The 18,122-nt window shown below is 44.4% G+C and overlaps 1 long non-coding RNA gene across 1 annotated transcript in view; it reads right to left on the bottom strand.

The window, feature by feature from the left end:
• Positions 1-254: 254 nt before the first annotated feature.
• Positions 255-18,122, bottom strand: part of LOC310844119 — a 33,440-nt gene continuing 15,572 nt past the window's right edge. The window contains exons 2-3 of the long non-coding RNA XR_014563955.1: positions 2,801-2,973; positions 255-550 (exon numbers count right to left, since the gene is read on the bottom strand). This is a non-coding gene — a long non-coding RNA (uncharacterized lncRNA). The remainder of the gene's footprint in view (positions 551-2,800; positions 2,974-18,122) is intronic.

The raw sequence follows: 18,122 nt of genomic DNA, 5'->3' as shown, positions 1-18,122 counted from the left end.
AATGCAATGAACAGTTATTAGAGATACAGTGTAGATACCATCACATTCTCCCTTGCTTTTTAAAAATACAAACCTTTCTAGTTTATTGTGATTGATAATGGTCTGATTCCCCGGAGGTAGAAATATTCCAGGCATACAAATGCTTCCAGATATTGCCAACATAGTATTCACTTGCTTGGTTTGATCGGTTTAATGTTCATTGCAGAATTTTGTTTCCAGGCAAAACATACACTTTGCTTTGAAGGGCACCCAATCCTTCGAACAATGAGTTGTTGGTTGTTTTTTAAGGCAATGAAATGTAAAATATCTCAAGCATCTGTACCAATGTTTTGGTAACCTCCTCCCCAGAGTTCTTTCTCCTCCTTCCAGTTCAAAATTCACAGTTTCTGCTGTAACTCCTGATTCCTCACAATCTGTAATAAAACCCAAGTGTGTTTATGTGTTTCCTCACATTCTTCCTGCCTGCCGCCTCAGCCTCTTCTAAGTGCCTCATCTCGTACCCTACTTCCAGCTCAGTCAAAATTTGATGGGGAAAGGAACTGCAAAATCCCTGCCAAAAAAAAAGTATGTCATTGGTGTTGTGTGTGCACACACACACAATTTTTATATATTACCGTACTTTTCTGTGTATAAGATGAGTATTTTTTACTGTAAAATGTTTAAAAAATTGGGTCATCTTATACACAGGTAGTGCGTGTGGGGGACGTGTCATTGGTTGCAGTTGTGAGCAGGACCTTTCAGCTCAACAACTCTGGGCCGTCTCCTGCCATTTTCTTAAATTTGACTTCCCCAAAATAGGGGTAGTCTTATACACGGGGGCGTGTTATACACGAAAAAATATGGTAATTACTTCTTTACAAATTGGTACTGTTTACAAGTAGTACTAATTACTTGTTTACAAGGCAGAGTTATTAAGCTCACACTTCTTTAATCAGCAGAAAAGCTGAATGTGAGTGTTTTGTTTTTCACACCCAGAGGACATGTTTATTTTAAAAAAATAAATACAATAGAACAAATTTTTGATAATATAATGGCTTTATATGCAGGGCTGAGGGTGAGTTTGTGGCAAAACTCTGTGGTACATAGTACCAGCTCCTCTTCTTTTTGCTGCCCATTTTACTGGCACTTTCCATACTTTTAGCAATATATGGATACCAGCACCACAATCTTTACACACACACAAACACACACACACACACAACTTTCTCTCTCCCATTTATCATACTGGAACCTGGGATCACCCAATGAAATGAATGGTGGCAGTTTGAGGGCAGACAAAAAGCTTAGTACTTCACACTGTATCCTTTTAAATTTTGTTTATTTTACAAAAATGTCTTGTAAAAATCAAATAGTTGTTTATGTGTTTGACATCTGGCAGGAGGGCGTTCCACAGGGCGGGTGCCACCACCGAGAAGGCCCTCTGCCTCACTTCTCACAATGAGGGAACTGCCATGCAACAATATTATATGCGGCGCATCTTTAGTCAGCTTGGTGTTTTGGGGTTTTGTTTATATTAAACATGTGTTTCTGAATGAAGAATTGTTTCCATAACTTCTCCGTCCTTTGCTTTTTGCAGTTTTGGTTAAGGATACCCCCTTTTGTAGCCCCATGGAACTTGTTTTATTTATTTATTATTAGTTTGTTATCTAGCACCTTTATCTTGCAGCGATTTGCAATGAGAAGGCCTGCATGCTGAGACATTGGTTCATATAGCTGGAACCTAAAGCACCTGGCTAGATCAGTTGGTTAGAGCATTGGTGCTGATAATGCCAAGTTTGTAGGTTTGATCCCTGTATCGGACAGCTTCATATGGGACGCAGGTGGCGCTGTGGTCTAAACCACTGAACCATTGGAATTCAGCAGTTCCAATCCCTGTGATGGGGTGAGCTCCCGTTGCTCGGTCCCAGCTTCTGCAGTTCGAAAGCACACCAGTGTGAGTAGATAAATAGATACCGCTGTGGCGGGAAGGTAAAAGGCATTTCCGTGCGCTCTGGTTTCTGTCACGGTGCTCCATTGCTCCAGAAGCGGTTTAGTCCTGCTGGCCACATGACTCAGAAAGCTGTCTGTGGACAAACACTGGCTCCCTTGGCCTGAAAGCGAGATGAGCACTGCAACCCCATAGTCACCTTTGACTGGACTTAACTATCCAGGGGTTTTTTACCTTTTACCTTTAGCTGCATTGCAGGAGGTTGGACTAGATGATGCTCAGGGTCCCTTCCAACTCTGCAATTCTATGATTTTGTTTAAAAAGGTAAAGGGACCCCTGACCATTAGGTCCAGTCGTGACCGACTCTGGGGTTGCGGCACTCATCTCACTTTATTGGCCGAGGGAGCCGGCGTACAGCTTCTGGGTCATGTGGCCAGCATGACTAAGCCGCTTCTGGCGAATCAGAGCAGCGCATGGAAACGCCGTTTACCTTCCCGCTGGAGTGATACCTATTTATCTACTTGCACTTTGACGGGCTTTCGAACTGCTAGGTTGGCAGGAGCAGGGACCGAGCAACGTGAGCTCACCCCGTTGTGGGGATTTGAACCGCCAACCTTCTGATCGGCAAGTCCTAGGCTCTGTGGTTTAACCCACAGCGCGACCCGCGTCCCATGATTTTGTTATAAGCTCACAAATTCTCCAAGGTTGAGTGTGTGCAGATTGCCAAATGTCTGAGCCAGGCCTTAGCAACAATATTCACAAGGAGACAGCATAGAAGAAATGGTTGGTTGCTGCTTTTGTAGGAAGGCTGTGTGGTGGATCAGGGATCTTGTGGGGTCAGAGGGTAGCAATATGAAAGCATATGGTGTTCACCTGTGGCTTCTGGAGGAAGAAGAGAAGATTTAGCCCATGGACCATTCGATATCTGATGCCCAGGATTCTTCTAAGCGGGCCCTGGAGCAGGTAGACCTCATTTTCTGATCACTTGACAGCCACTTCCTTCCTTCCCTTTCCTTCCAAATGGCAAATCCATTGATCTGCAGCATCTGAAAAAAAGAAAATGGCTTTGGGAAATTCTCCTTAGTCGAGGTAATCTTAACAAGACAAACTGCTTTTCTTTCCAGAGTGCAATGAAAGGAACCTCTTCATTCCCCAACCCTGCTTTGATTGACACAAAATGGTTTCCAAGCACTAGTGTGGCTGTTAAAAGATTAATTTTAATGGCTGAGAATAACAATAATAAAAAGCATGGCTCCCAGAGATGCTATAAATCAGTCGAGTAACAGGTTTTCAAAATAGCAAAATATAAAAGCTGTGTACATGGATAAACAAACAATTCCTCTTGAAAAGGTATGGCCTGCACTTGGTGGATTTTATGCAAAATGCTCATCTGGGAATCCCTGCTAATGGTTGCCATTGTTGCTTCATTCATCTTTTACTGTGCCAGATTTATTAAGTTCTATTCTAATCTGCTTTTTGTGAAACAGTCCAGTTTTAATGTTGTCTCGTGGGTATTGTTTTCTAGTACTAGAAAGGATCGTTGCATTTCAGGGGGCTGGGCTAGATGACCCTCAGGGATCTCTCCCAAATCCACAATTCTATGTTTTCAGGTTTGTGCATCACAGGTAGGTATGGCTGGTTTCAAATTTGCTTTAGTTTTTAAAGTTTATTAAGGTTTTGTTTCATGAAGAGGAACAGATAAAAACCTGTAAGTGTTTCTTTTTGTTCCGATAATGGTTTTTGAGTGCCTTTGTTTTTTGGAATAGAATTCCTTCTGTCACAGATTTGTACATAGTATATATAAGATATCGCCGCACACATCCTACACTCCCAATTGAAGTAATAATACTTAACCTCCTCGCGCTCAAGACTTGTTAAACCTGCTTGGCATTAACTTAATGTTGGTATTCTGCGGCGGTTGGGGAAAGTTTTTAACTGCGTTGGTGATAAATCTTCAAATATGAGGAAATCTTTGCTGTGTCGAATGCGGGGGCACAGCTGGGTTCCAGGTCTGTGTGTTAAAAGCTCAGACTTCAGTGCTAGAAAGTGAGGGCTGTCAAAGGCCGGGGAAAGAAACAGAGTTGTCAAATCTTGGCATGTTGCCTTTGAATTGAGGGTTTCTGAGCAGCTTTGTCAGCGGTGAATAGGGACTGAAAAGAGTTGATCTAAGGGAGAGAGCGGCTGTATTGATCTGGGCGCAGCAAAAGCAAAATAAGAAGAGCCCAAACCAAACAATAGAAAAGAGGGTCAGTAACGATTCCATGGAGAAGGTGATCGTTAAAATAAAACCTGTTTTTGTAAAAAAATCAAAAATCACTGCAAGGTCTGAAAGAGAGGGAGAGACCAGTGTGGAGGACTGATACAGTCTAAATGAAAAGCCATATGAAAGAATGGATCAGAGTCAGGCCATGCGGTACCATCCTGCACCAAGGGAAGGGGAAAATATTGGGCAAGGCTGAACCTGGTCCAGTTTCAAAACAAAGTGGGAAGGGTGTTTAAAACCCTTTCAGTCCTTTTCCGACGTTCGTTGACTGCTTCCTGCCTCTGGGTACCTGGAGGCTTCAAGGCTTCCTCCTCAGACAGCTCAGTCTCTTGGTCCCCTCTTTCATCCATTCCCCATGCTCTTTTATAAGGAACGGTGCAAGCCAGTCACAGGAGCTGCTCCTGCAATCTCAACAGGAGCCCATTTCCCCAAACTCCCTGAGCTAGGGCTACCTAGCCACACGGCCACATGCTGCGACCTCCAGACCTTTTCTAGTTCCCTTACCTCCTCCTTCCCATTGGGAAGCCCTGGCCTCTTACAGACATACTCGGGAGTAAGACCGAATTAGTTCAATGGGACAAAGAATTCCTAAAGATCGCTTAAAAGGTAAAGGGACCCCTGACCATTAGGTCCAGTCGTGGCCAAGTCTGGGGTTGTGGCACTCATCTCGCTTTACTGGCCGGGTACAGCTTCCGGGTCATGTGGCCAGCATGACTAAGTCGCTTCTGGTGAACCAAAGCAGCGCACGGAAACACCGTTCACCTTCCCACCAGAGCGGTGCCTATTTATCTACTTGCACTTTGACGTGCTTTCGAACTGCTAGGTTGGCAGGAGCAGGGACCAAGGAACGGGAGCTCACCCCATCGCAGGGATTCGAACCGCCGACCTTCTGATCGGCAAGCCCTAGGCTCTGTGGTTTAACCCACAGCGCCACCCGCGTCCCAAAGATCACTTAGTATTGATCAAAACTGAGCTAAAGAACTGAAGTCATTCAGAGGTCCAATCATTATTCCACACTTCTGACTGGCACTTTTGTTGTTATAGTGGAGGATCTGGGGCAAATAGTGAAATCTTTAACTTCCACGAAGGGGTATACGTGGAACAGGTTTTATGAATCTCTCTTCTAAGACTATTTCCTGTTCCAATCAGCAGTTACCAGCTGTGCTCTGTTTGAAATTAAGATGTTTTTATCACCGGGGGAATTTTCTCTGCCTACAGATAACACTGTTGTTAATATCTATGTGGTCTCCACCCCCTAAATTTATTAACAACGTGCTGTTCTTGTAATAACTGAGGAAGACCAGAAATCACCTGTGGTCCCAAAACAGACTCTGCAGAACAACTTGGCTAAGCTTGGGTGTAGAAATGTTCACCATAGTGCTGGTTTTAAAGGCATGTCATTCCTGTTATTGTTATGAGCCATGCGCTCTAGGAAAATGTGAACCTTGTCATTTATTTAGACAGCCATTTCTGCATTGCCAAAGAGGCCATTACATTTCAGGACACTTGGTACTGCTTTATGCAGCAATTTTGTTAGCTGCAGATGCGCCAGTGTACACCATAAAAAGTATGCAAAATGGCCAGGAGATATGCACATTCTTAAATAAGCAGCAGACCTACACTGAGGAACAGCAGCCTCTCAGCTTTGCTAAGAAGGACAGCCTAGGAAGGCTTACTAAGATGTACCAACCCTTCGTACTTTGCATCTGTTCTTCCAGAAAAGCTGGTGCAACACTGCTATAGTTGCAGCAAACATGGCCAGCGCATGAAGCATGAAGCAGCCCATACCCACAAAATTAAACATGTTGGATTGGATCCAGAGACATGTAAGCAGGGGGGAAAATCTGCCAGGATCGTTGTTCTGCAAACTGTTACACAATTACTAGTGGAAGATTTTGTACAACACAGACTTAGGGCAAGCAAACTTCTTTAAGCCATTGTGAAAAACCTGGTGAGACCAGAACAACAGTGTTCTATTTTCTCACACAAGGATCTTGTGCTGTGTTGGCCCAAGTCCTTCCACACTCATTCTAGAAGACTGCCTTCAGGGCAGCTCTGAAGTGAACTTGTTTTTTTGTTTTGTTTTATATTTATATAAGAATAGGTTAAAAGAAAGCGTGACTTTGCTTGATATTTGGCACGGCAAGTCCAAACTGTGCCAACTCCTATGCCTCTGAAGATACCATTGCCTAATTTGATGTGATATAGCCAAATTTGACATGATGGTTCTAACCAGTGCCGATTTGGATGCCTCTGAAGATGTTGTCACCAACAGCAGATGACTTCTGAGGTGGGGGAGGTGGTCTGTTTAGATGCCAGATGCCATGTTGACTCAAGCTGGTGGACCAAACAAACCATAATTCAGCACTAGCAGCCCACCACAAATTGAAGCTAGGTCAGGTGTTCCCTGGGTCAGGGTCAGGTCTTGGGTTGGTGTGTGGGTGAGTGCGTGAACTGCCCTGAAACTCACAAATTACAGTATCCATATAAAAATCGCAATGTTGTTGGTTTCTTCAAATTCTCAGGCAGTGCCAGGCATTTCCCACTAGCAGATGAATAAATGACCCTAGTCTTGGCTTGGCTCTCTATGGGACATTAATGGGCAATTAGGCTGCCTTCAATCCTGATTCCTGAGCAACCTTGCCATTTTTTCCCCAGAACGCTTCCCAGCATGGCAGGAACATGCTGTGAAACTGTGCCTTCTAAACATGGCAAGCGAAAGACCTGTGCCATTTTGAATTGACCGGCAGAAGATCTTACCCATTTTTGGGGTGTTCACTGATTTCCAAGAACCAGGACTATTTATATACCATACATTCAAAGCACATGACTTCCCCCAAAGTATCCTGGAAACTGTAGTTTACCCACACACAGAGCAACAGTTCCCAACAGCCAGAAGTCATGTGCTTTAAATGTACAGTGCATATGCAACATAGATTGAGCTCCCTCTTAATGCTCGTGTGTGTGCTCGCTTCTGCAATTCTGTGACATCTGCTTTTACATTAGTAAAGAAACAGATTATTACAGAATCATTTGAGTTTCCCGTGCTATGTCTCTAAAGAATATTGAATAAAGGAAGGCTGCCCTGAACTTCCTATCAGTAGTGGGGGGTCATGAAACAATATATTGGGTGGAGGGGGGAATGAGATGAAAACTGCAGATGTCTTCAAATGTCTTCCTCTCCCAAGAAAGCAAATCTGACAAATTCCTTATATAAGCTTTCAAGTCTGGGTGGCGGATGTTTAATCATCCAGCTGCATCAGACACACTAAGACATTTTCTAGTGCTTGTGATTAATCACTCAAAATCAATTGTGACTGACAGGTCTATAGTGAGAATGAACCAAGGAACGAAGGGAGGGAGGAAAATGTGACTTTGTTTGCCTAAGAGTCACTGTACCAACCTCAACAACAACAACAACATTCCTATTATTATTACTACTACTACTATTACTGCTACTACTACTATTCCACTCAGTGTTGTTCCATCTGTAGTGTTGAGAGGCAGCAGGAACCATCCCCTCCTGTGCTTGATGGAGCTTCCTGCTGGAAGCACCAAAGGATTTGCAGCTTTTCCGGCAGTCCTTTTTTCAAGCTGGTCTCTCTCTCCGTCTCTCCCCTCAAGATTGACATCACTTTTCCATCATCATGAAAGCAGGCAGATCTTGCCGTTGTGATTTCAGGATCTCCGCAACTAGCCAGAAGCAGACCATGGTTTGGATCCTTAGAAAAGTTAACAAAAGGAAGTTTGTGAAAGCAAGGGTTACTAGTGTGGTATGGGACGGGAGGTTGGATCCTAAGTCAAGGAATTTTGCATAAACATTTCCCATTTCCTCCCCACCTCAGCAGGCCCATGTCTCATCTCACATTGTTTTGGAGGTCTTCTGACTCTCCCAGGAGACTTCAGGGGTTGCAGGGGGGCAGCAGGAGGGAAGGTGTGGGGTCAGTAAACTTTTCTTCCATGAGTTTCCATAAGCTAAGAAGTTCTAAGCCATGATTATATTTGCCACTGCCCCCACCGCCTATTTTCAGTCCAGTTTTGAATGCAGGTTTTCAAATTTACATTTTGACATTTAACAGCTTACCTAAATATTTAAAATGTCTCTGCTGTGGTTTATTCCACAGGCGTCAGATATAAAACATCATAAGCTGTCAACTAGTCATGCAAAACAGCATTACATATCAATTATCAAAAACAGTCAAAATATTAAGCTATACCACACCAATGCAAATTATCAGATACAAAATATTGTCGCAGTTCAGCTATCATATCTTGCCAAACATCATCTGTAAATTATTTAATAGCAAAACTGACTATCACTGGGGTAAAACACACTAAATATTAGGCAAACGTTCACCAATAATTTAGAGAATTGCAAGTAGAACTTTTCACACCAAACTTGAACTGCGGTTCAAGTTTCTTTGTTCAGAACTTTTGCATTCTGATTTGCCAGGGCTGAGCTCTTTCCCCTTTCACTGCTATCAAGGAGACGTATGCAAGAGTTCCAAAGAGCAATTTCCCACTAGGATAAATTTAGAGCAAGTGACTAAGTTGATGGCTGAGCCTCAAACACCCACCAACTTGACATGTCAGATGGTTTCCTTAGTAATGTCTACCTAGGATGCCTGTCCCCAGCTACCAGCAAGAGGCTGCGTGAGACAGCGGATTTCTCCAGGCCGGCGTTTCCTTGGTGATGCCATTCCAGAACCCAGCCACGCTCTGCAAGGCTCCTTTTTAAAACATAGGAACAGGTTAGACTATAACCCTGTGCTAATGACTCTGGGGACTCCTCCAGACATCCTCTTTATCGTACATTCATTACGATGGGTGCTCCTATGATAGGATAATCTTTATTGTTATTGTCCCATACAGAACAACGAAATTGAAAAAATCTACATCAGACATTCAAAAACCAATAAGCCTGCTATCCCAGCCTGGTTAACCCCTTAAAAACTCTGATACTCCGTAATTAAATACAATATACTCCCACAAAGACTACCTAACACTGCTTTTAAAACCAAAATTGCATTTGGATAAAAACTGTTTCTCAGGCAGCTAGTCCTGTACCTTCTTCCAGAAGGCAGAAGCTGAAAGAGATCATTTCCGGGGTGCGCACTATCCTATGCTAGCTCTGCAGCTTTCTTGTGGCACCTGGAAGCATAGATTTGATCCAAGGTGGGAAGAGTGCACCCAATTATTTTCTCTGCAGTCTTTACAACCCTGGACAGCATTGGTTTTTCCCTGGCCGTGCAGCTCCCAAACCACACACACATGCCATAGGTTAATGCACTCTCAACAGTACAATGGTAAAATTCCATCAACAGGTCCTTTGAGAGATTATTTTTCCGGAGGATTCTCAGAAAATATAACCTCTGCTGTGCTCTCTTCATCGGGTCTTTACTGTTTTCTCCCCAGGTTAGGTCATCTCTCAACTCCATTCCCAGAAATCCAAACACTGAAATCGAAATACAGATTCTCCATGTGAAGGGGAACACTGATCCCTCCTCGTGCCAAGAATTTCTGCATGTGTGTACCTCTGTATGGGTATAGAGTCTCTTCTAATGCAGGGCACCTACACAGACCTGTGGTCCTCCCTCGAGTTTGTGGTCTACTCTAAGTCATTGGAGGTTTTGAAGCAGAGATGGGATGCTTTAGTTGAGATTCCTCCATTGCAGAGGGTTTGACTAGATGACCCCTGGGTCCTTTCCAACTCTACAGATCTATGATTTTATGATTCTCAGAAGGGTTGCCTGAATGTGCTTTCATTTACTGGGGCTTTCTCTCAGTACTGGCCCAAACAGAATATCGGTTCTGATTTCAGTGTTACCAGAACTCCAAGGAGCTGCCATGATATCACACTGCCTCAGACAAACCCAAGACGTTCCAGAGAGTAGCATTCAACTGCTCCCAAGCTCCTAACTACTGCAAGCAGAATTTCACTGACAGAAATGTGCCAGGACTTTGGGCTTTGATTATTATTAAAACAGTGGAACCTCTATTTACAACCGTAATCGGTTCTGGAGGTCCGGTCATAACTAGAAACGTACATAAGTAGAGGCACACTTTTCCATAGAAAGTAATGGAAAAGTGAATTGATCCATTCTAGATTATGAAAAACACCCCCTAAAACAGCAGTTTAACACGGATTTTGCTGTCTAACGAGACCATAGATCCATAAAATGAAGGCAATAATCAATGTACTGTACTTTAAAATAAATAAGATAGTATTGTAGATGGGAAAAAAATTATATTATATTTTTTTCTTACGTGCACGTGAGTGGGCTTACCTGGCTACACGCTGAGGGTGGGGCAAGGGTCAGTAAAGAACTGATTCACTTTGGCCAGGGTCACTTTTTTTTCTTGCCAGGTCACGTTCCTCTCCGGACTTCCTCACGTTAGTTCCTCGGTGGGGTTTGGGGCTGCAGTGCGCCCTGCTGTGCCTCTTGCAGGCTGCACCTCTTCCACAGCTTCAAGGGTGGGATGGGGGCCCTCTCCCTGGCGGCAGAGGCCCCAGCACTGCCCTGCAGCCGGCCGGGCGAGCTCCGGGCTGCTAGCAAGGCCTCTGTTCATATTTAGAGGAAAGTTCATAAGTCGAAGTATCTACTGAAGGTCATAACTAGAATCGTATGTAAGTAGAGCCATACCTTGAAGCTACAAACATGAGTCTGACCAAACTGCGGGAGGCAGTGGAAGACAGGAGTGCCTGGCGTGCTCTGGTCCATGGGGTCACGAAGAGTCGGACATGAATAAACGACTAAACAACAACAGAGCCATACCTTAAGGTCCACGAATAATCATAGTTTAGAGGTCCTGGGCCCTAAGGAAGTTAGACTATCCTCCACCAGGACCAGGGCCTTTTCAGTGATGGCTCCGACCTGGTGGAATGCTCTGTCCCATGAGACCAGGGCCCTGCAGGATTTAACCTCCTTCCGTCGGGCCTGTAAGACAGAGCTATTCCGCCTGGCCTTTAATTTGAATTCAGCCTGATTTTTTATTTCCCTTCCCTCCCCATCCACTTTTATGAAGATCACCTGCTCTGAGACCCCACAGCTAATTCTCCCCTGGCCTCCTCGCTGGCCCAAGTAGGACCAATTCAGCCAGCTAGCTCTGGGGATTATCTAATGCTTATCTCCCCTAAAGTGATTTTTGAATTTTGAATTTTATTTTTATTCATGTTTTTATACTGTATTTTATGCTGCTTTTACAATTAAGTGTTTTAAATTTGTTGTTAGCCGCCCTGAACCCGGTTTTTGAACCGGGAATGGCAGGGTATAAATAAAAATTATTTCTTCTTCTTCTTCTTCTTCTTCTTCTTCTACGTAAGTCAAGGTTCCACTGTAAATTACCGTATTTTTTGCTCTATAAGATGCACCAGACCACAAGACGCACCTAGTTTTTGGAGGAGGAAAACAAGAAAAAAAATATTCTGAATCTCAGAAACCAGAACAGCAAAAGGGATTGTGCGCAGCGAAAGCAGCAATCCCTCTTGCTGTTCTGTGCTTCTGGGATAGCTGCGCAGCCTGCATTCACTCCATAAGACGCACACACATTCCCCCTTACTTTTTAGGAGGGAAAAAGTGAGTCTTATAGAGCAAAAAATACGGTATCAAATTACTATTGTTATCTCTATCATTAAGGCAGCAATGACAGAGCGGATGGAAAGTGGGACCATCCAAGTCCTACTTCCTGACAACGAGAGAGTGTGTGGTTCATCTAGCTGAAACTAGACATAATGGCGGACTTGGGCTTCCCAATTAAAACAAGCAGTATTTCCATTCTGCAACATGCAATGTATTTTGAGCTTTACCAGCACGGGCAGGCAACAGTCAATGAAGTGGAAATGGAGGAAACATGGAGCAGGATGATGTCACACAACACCTTTCTTTTTATATTATTAGATGTTCCTGGGGGAAAGGAGGGAAAAACCTAGGGGCGGCTGAGTTCAGAGGCAGTCACATGCCTCCTACTATTTCAAGTTCAGAGTTGTGAGTTCCAGAAGCTAGTGAACAACCGTGTTCCACGCCACCCCAATCTCTGAGCGGTGCAAGATCCCAAGGGATCCAGAGGCTCACCCAGGGTCTGTGTTTCCTTTCGGAAATGAGGCACAGTGGAGAGCGTGTTGTCTTTATGATACATGGTTTATATACAACCTGAGCCTGCGGTGGAGAGGTTCACAGTATTAACACCCCAAAAGGGCCTTGGATTGAAGCAGAGATCAGCCACGGCCCTCTCTGTGCCTTTCCAACCCGCTGGTTTTGCCTCCAGCGCCTAGCTTACATAACTGCTCAACTCTGGCTTTTGTCCTTCTCTCTATCTGCAAGTTGAGGGAGGTGGTCCCACCCATTTGCCACCTCGCACCGAGTCCGTAAATCCCCCTTAATGGCTCATCACCCAGGTGATTGCCTCATTAGGAAGCGAGCCTGGCTTGATTAGCTTTTAACACATGCTGGATCCAGGAATTGCAGTCGTCTGGCACCCACAAACTCATATCACTATATTTATTTGCCCTTTTTGCGGTTGTACCTCACCTTTCTTGCCAGTTGGCTTCGGGTCCTACTAGTTCCTTCACCTGGAATTTTGTTCATCTTTCCATCCTTAGCAGATCAAGCATCTTTGCTGCAGTAGCAATACAGGCTATGATTTCTTGGTCTGGGATTTCTTTAAATTTTACCCACCCACCCCCTGATCCAGCTAAGGATTGTACATGTTGGATAGGCAAAGAGTTTTTGTTCCCCTTCCTGATCCAACAGATAGCTGCTGCCTAGCCTTGCAAATAAGTTGCAGACTGTGAAAATCAGCTATTCGTGAGAAAAGGGACTGGATTTCACCTTCTGCCTGCTCTCCTCTTTCCCACCAGAAAAGATAATCAGCCTTTTTTTCCCACAACTCCCACTGCTTTCTTTGTGTGCTTTGTTGGTTTGGGGCTACTGTGTGCATTAACAAAAAGGATAAATGCTCTCAGATTCTTGTTAGGCTCATAATTTTATTAATCAATTGCCTAATTTTCATTCAGTAACCTTGTGCTCTTATGTCTCTAGAAAGACAATTCATCATGCATGCAGTCATTCATTCATTTATTTATTTATTTTCTTGCACCGCTTTTCATACCTACCGTAATTACAAAGCAATATCTAAAAATACGGTAGAATGGCAACATTCAGAATCCAACAGCAGCTGCTAGGTCAATCACAGGTGGTTAAAAGAATCCATCTGGTATGAGTGGTCAGAGAAAGCCTCCAAAAATAAATATGTTTTCAGCAAGTACTGAAATTGCATCAGTGTGGGCAATCGCCTCAATTCAGAGGGGAGGTGGAGGTGGTTAACTGATAAAATGGGAATTTATGAGTGAAGAAAATAAATACAACATTTTATGACTGGGTGGCAACAAGAAAGCTCTAATGGATTTTTTTTAAGGCAACAACTAAGACTTCTTTATTCATATTTTAGTGACTGTCGTGAGGGTGGGGTAAAGCAAATCTTGCAACAATACTATGAAAACCGCATGCTTCATGCAATGAAATAAATGCATGCGTGTGTTGGGACTGGGAACTACAACCATCTGATCTCATAGGTGGTGATGTCAATTAATTTACTTTCAATCAAATCTCTCGTGTAATTTATGGCTTTTAGATAAGCCATCATTTTCAGGTCCTCGGATGTCACGACGATGAGCTTCTGACGGAAAGATACGCAGATTAACGGGCTGCAGTTGACCCACCCGATGATGTTCTTCTTTATTCGTTTATCTATAGATGAATGCCAGCCTAGTTTTTTAACAAATGTTAGAGTCAAAGAGCAGGAGATGCTGTGCAAGATCTGAACAGAGAGCCTCTTGATTTTCTTCCAGGAATACTTTGTATGAAATTTGCTAGGCAGCCCAGAAGTCTTATGCAAACTTAGACCCAGGCTGTCTTATGACCCTTGCCTTTCCCAGTCAGCAAACATAATGTTATGGCCAATATCTTGTGGGCGCAAGATATTGGCCATAACATTATGTTTGCTGACTGGGAAAGGTTGTGGACCACCGGCATGAAATTTACGGCGTGTAACGCCTTGAGAGAAAATATTATGAAAATGATATATAGGTGGTACATGACCCCAGTCAAGCTTGCAAAAATTTACCACTTGTCAGATAACAAATGTTGGAAGTGTAAAGAAAATGAAGGCTCATTCTTCCACCTCTAGTGGACATGCCCAAGGATTAAGGCTTTCTGGGAAATGATATATAATGAAATGAAAAAGATGTTTAAATACACTTTCCTGAAGAAACCAGAGGCCTTTCTCCTGGGTATGGTCAGCCATGTGGTGCTAAAGAAGGATAGAACTTTGTTTTTGTATGCCACAACAGCAGCAAGGATCCTTATCGCAAAGTATTGGAAGACATCAGATCTACCCACTCTGGAAGAATGGCAGATGAAGATGACAGACTACATGGGACTTGCAGAGATGACGGGCAGAATCCGAGACCAGGAGAAAGAGACAGTGGAAGAAGATTGGAAGAAATTTAAGGACTATCTTAACAATTATTATAAGATTAAAGAATGCTAGATTGACATGGATTTAAAAATATTGGTTTTCAGAGACATTAGAGTAAGAAAAGGAATGGAATTAGTAAGAAACTTTTGGGAAATAAGGGAATGGAGTTGCTGATGGGATAATGAAACTAGAATACAAAACGGTGAGGTATGAGGAAGTCGGGGAAATAAGGTTGAGAAAATAAGTTTTGAAATTATACTTGTTGTTTTTTGTTTGTGTTTGTTCTTATTGTAGTTGTTTTGTATTTGTATGTTCTTATTGGAAAATTTAATAAATATTATTTTTTTTAAAAAAATGACCCTTGCCTTTTCCCCATCCCTGCCACCACCATTGTGACGTTTACCGTAGACACGATCCCTCCTTTTCTGCCTCACCCTTCTGGCATCCCTTTTACCCTTCTCTGAAACCCTGCCTCCACCAGACAGATAGGATCCCAACGTGCCTGCCTGTCCAAGCCTGCTTACTCTTTTTGGTCCTCCACCTTCTTGCTATCCGCTGGCTGCTTCTTCCTGCCTTGGGAAACAGCCAACGAAAGCATCACGATGATGCTTTTCCATTCTTATTATATTGCTATGAGTGCCAGACCTCTCAAGCTAAAATAAAGGCTTGGGGTGTTAAAACTGGGTGCCGGACCTGTGTGTATTAAGTTGTGTGCTAGACACTTTCAATGCCCTGGAATCAGCAAGTGTTGAAAGCTCATTAAAAGGTAAAGGGATCCTTGACCATTAGGTCCAGTCATGGCCGACTCTGGGGTTGCGGCGCTCATTTCGCTGTATAGGCCGAGGGAGCCAGCGTACAGCTTCCGGGTCATGTGGCCAGCATGACTAAGCTTCTGGCGAACCAGAGCAGCGCACGGAAATGCCGTTTACCTTCCTGCTGGAGCGGTACCTATTTATCTACTTGACCTTTGACGTACTTTTGAACTGCTAGGTTGGCAGGAGCTAGGACCGAGCAACGGGAACTCACCCCGTCACGGGGATTTGAACCACCGACCTTCTGATCGGCAAGTCCTAGGCTCTGTGGTTTAACCCACAGCGCCAAGCAAAGATACCATATTTTTCCCTGTATAACACGCAGATTTTTTCTCCTAAAAAGGAAGGGGAAATGTCTGTGCGTGTTATAGAGCGAATGTGTGGTCCCTGGAGCCGAAAAATCAGGCAAAAATCTAATCGCGGTGTTGCACGGAGAAGTGAAACCTGAAAAGAGGAAGTGGCTGCTTTCCTGCATTCTGCCTCAGGGTCTTACTGCCCACCCTCCTCTGTTTCGTTGCTGTGTTTGCTGAAACAGAACAAAGAGCAGGGAAAGCCCCTCCCCTCCAGGCAAGCAGAGGGGAATTCCTCTCTGTGCTGCTGGGGGAGAGGGAGAGAGAGGGGGGAAGGGAGAGAGAGGGGGGAGGGGGAGGGAGAGAGAGGGGGGGAGGAAGGGAGGGAGGGAGGGAGGGAGGAAGGGAGGGAGAGAGAGAGAGAGAGAGAGAGAGAGAGAGAGAGAGAGAGAGAGATGGCTGGCTTGGGTGGGGGGAAACTTTTGCCTTTCTTTCCTCCCTCCCGTTAAATCCCTCTCCTGCATTCTTAGGCAGCTGCTTCTCTGCACACCCCTCTCATGTTCCTTCTTTGTTTTTCCTTCGCTCCCCACTTAAAATGTAGTTACAAAGCATAGATCCACATGGATCCTCAGGATCTTTGCATTGGGTCACCCCAAATTCACCATCAGATCACATAGCATGTCCATGGCTACAGCCTGCACCAAAAAAATCACGCACCCACTGTTGCCTGGGGCTGCAATGGTGCAAAAACGTGGTTACAAAGCATGGATCCACGGGGATTCTCAGGATCTTTGCATTGGGTCACCCCAAATTCACCATCAGATCACATAGCATGTCCATGGCTACAGCCTGCACCAAAAAAATCACGCACCCACTGTTGCTTGGGGCTGCAATGGTGCAAAAACGTGGTTACAAAGCATGGATCCACAGGGATTCTCAGGATCTTTGCATTGGGTCACCCCAAATTCACCATCAGATCACATAGCATGTCCATGGCTACAGCCTGCACCAAAAAAATCACGCACCCACTGTTGCCTGGGGCTGCAATGGTGCAAAAACGTGGTTACAAAGCATGGATCCACGGGGATTCTCAGGATCTTTGCATTGGGTCACCCCAAATTCACCATCAGATCACATAGCATGTCCATGGCTACAGCCTGCACCAAAAAAAATCACGCACCCACTGTTGCTTGGGGCTGCAATGGTGCAAAAACGTGGTTACAAAGCATGGATCCACAGGGATTCTCAGGATCTTTGCATTGGGTCACCCCAAATTCACCATCAGATCACATAGCATGTCCATGGCTACAGCCTGCACCAAAAAAATCACGCACCCACTGTTGCCTGGGGCTGCAATGGTGCAAAAACGTGGTTACAAAGCATGGATCCACGGGGATTCTCAGGATCTTTGCATTGGGTCACCCCAAATTCACCATCAGATCACATAGCATGTCCATGGCTACAGCCTGCACCAAAAAAATCACGCACCCACTGTTGCTTGGGGCTGCAATGGTGCAAAAACGTGGTTACAAAGCATGGATCCACAGGGATTCTCGGGATCTTTGCATTGGGTCACCCCAAATTCACCATCAGATCACATAGCATGTCCATGGCTACAGCCTGCACCAAAAAAATCACGCACCCACTGTTGCCTGGGGCTGCAATGGTGCAAAAACGTGGTTACAAAGCATGGATCCACGGGGATTCTCAGGATCTTTGTATTGGGTCACCCCAAATTCACCATCAGATCACATAGCATGTCCATGGCTACAGCCTGCACCAAAAAAATCATGCACCCACTGTTGCTTGGGGCTGCAATGGTGCAAAAACGTGGTTACAAAGCATGGATCCACAGGGATTCTCAGGATCTTTGCATTGGGTCACCCCAAATTCACCATCAGATCACATAGCATGTCCATGGCTACAGCCTGCAGCAAAAAAATCACGCACCCACTGTTGCCTGGGGCTGGAATGGTGCAAAAACATGGTTACAAAGCATGGATCCACAGGGATTCTCAGGATTTTTGCATTGGGTCACCCCAAATTCACCATCAGATCACATGTCTGTGGCCACAGCATGAAGCCCAAAAATGATACATCCACTGTTTCATTCAGAATGTTTTTTCCCTTGTTTTCCTCCTCTAAAAACGATGTGCGTGTTATGGTCAGGTGCGTGTTATAGAGCGAAAAATACGGTAAATTCCTGATGAGGTAACAGCCTGGGGTGATAAGTCATTAAGAGAACAGAGGAGCAAAGGGCAGACTGATAAAGGGGGGAGCAATGTAAGTTGTGTGACTGAGACACAAAGCAGCAGCACATGATGTTTGATGTCTGCTGGATTCCAAGGTTGCAG

Source organism: Podarcis gaigeae, assembly GCF_964106915.1.
Source record: "Podarcis gaigeae genome assembly, chromosome: 4".
Classification (NCBI taxonomy): Eukaryota; Metazoa; Chordata; class Lepidosauria; order Squamata; family Lacertidae; genus Podarcis; species Podarcis gaigeae.
The sequence above is the reverse complement of the archived record's forward strand: the minus strand, read 5'-3'. Positions and strand labels throughout refer to the sequence as shown.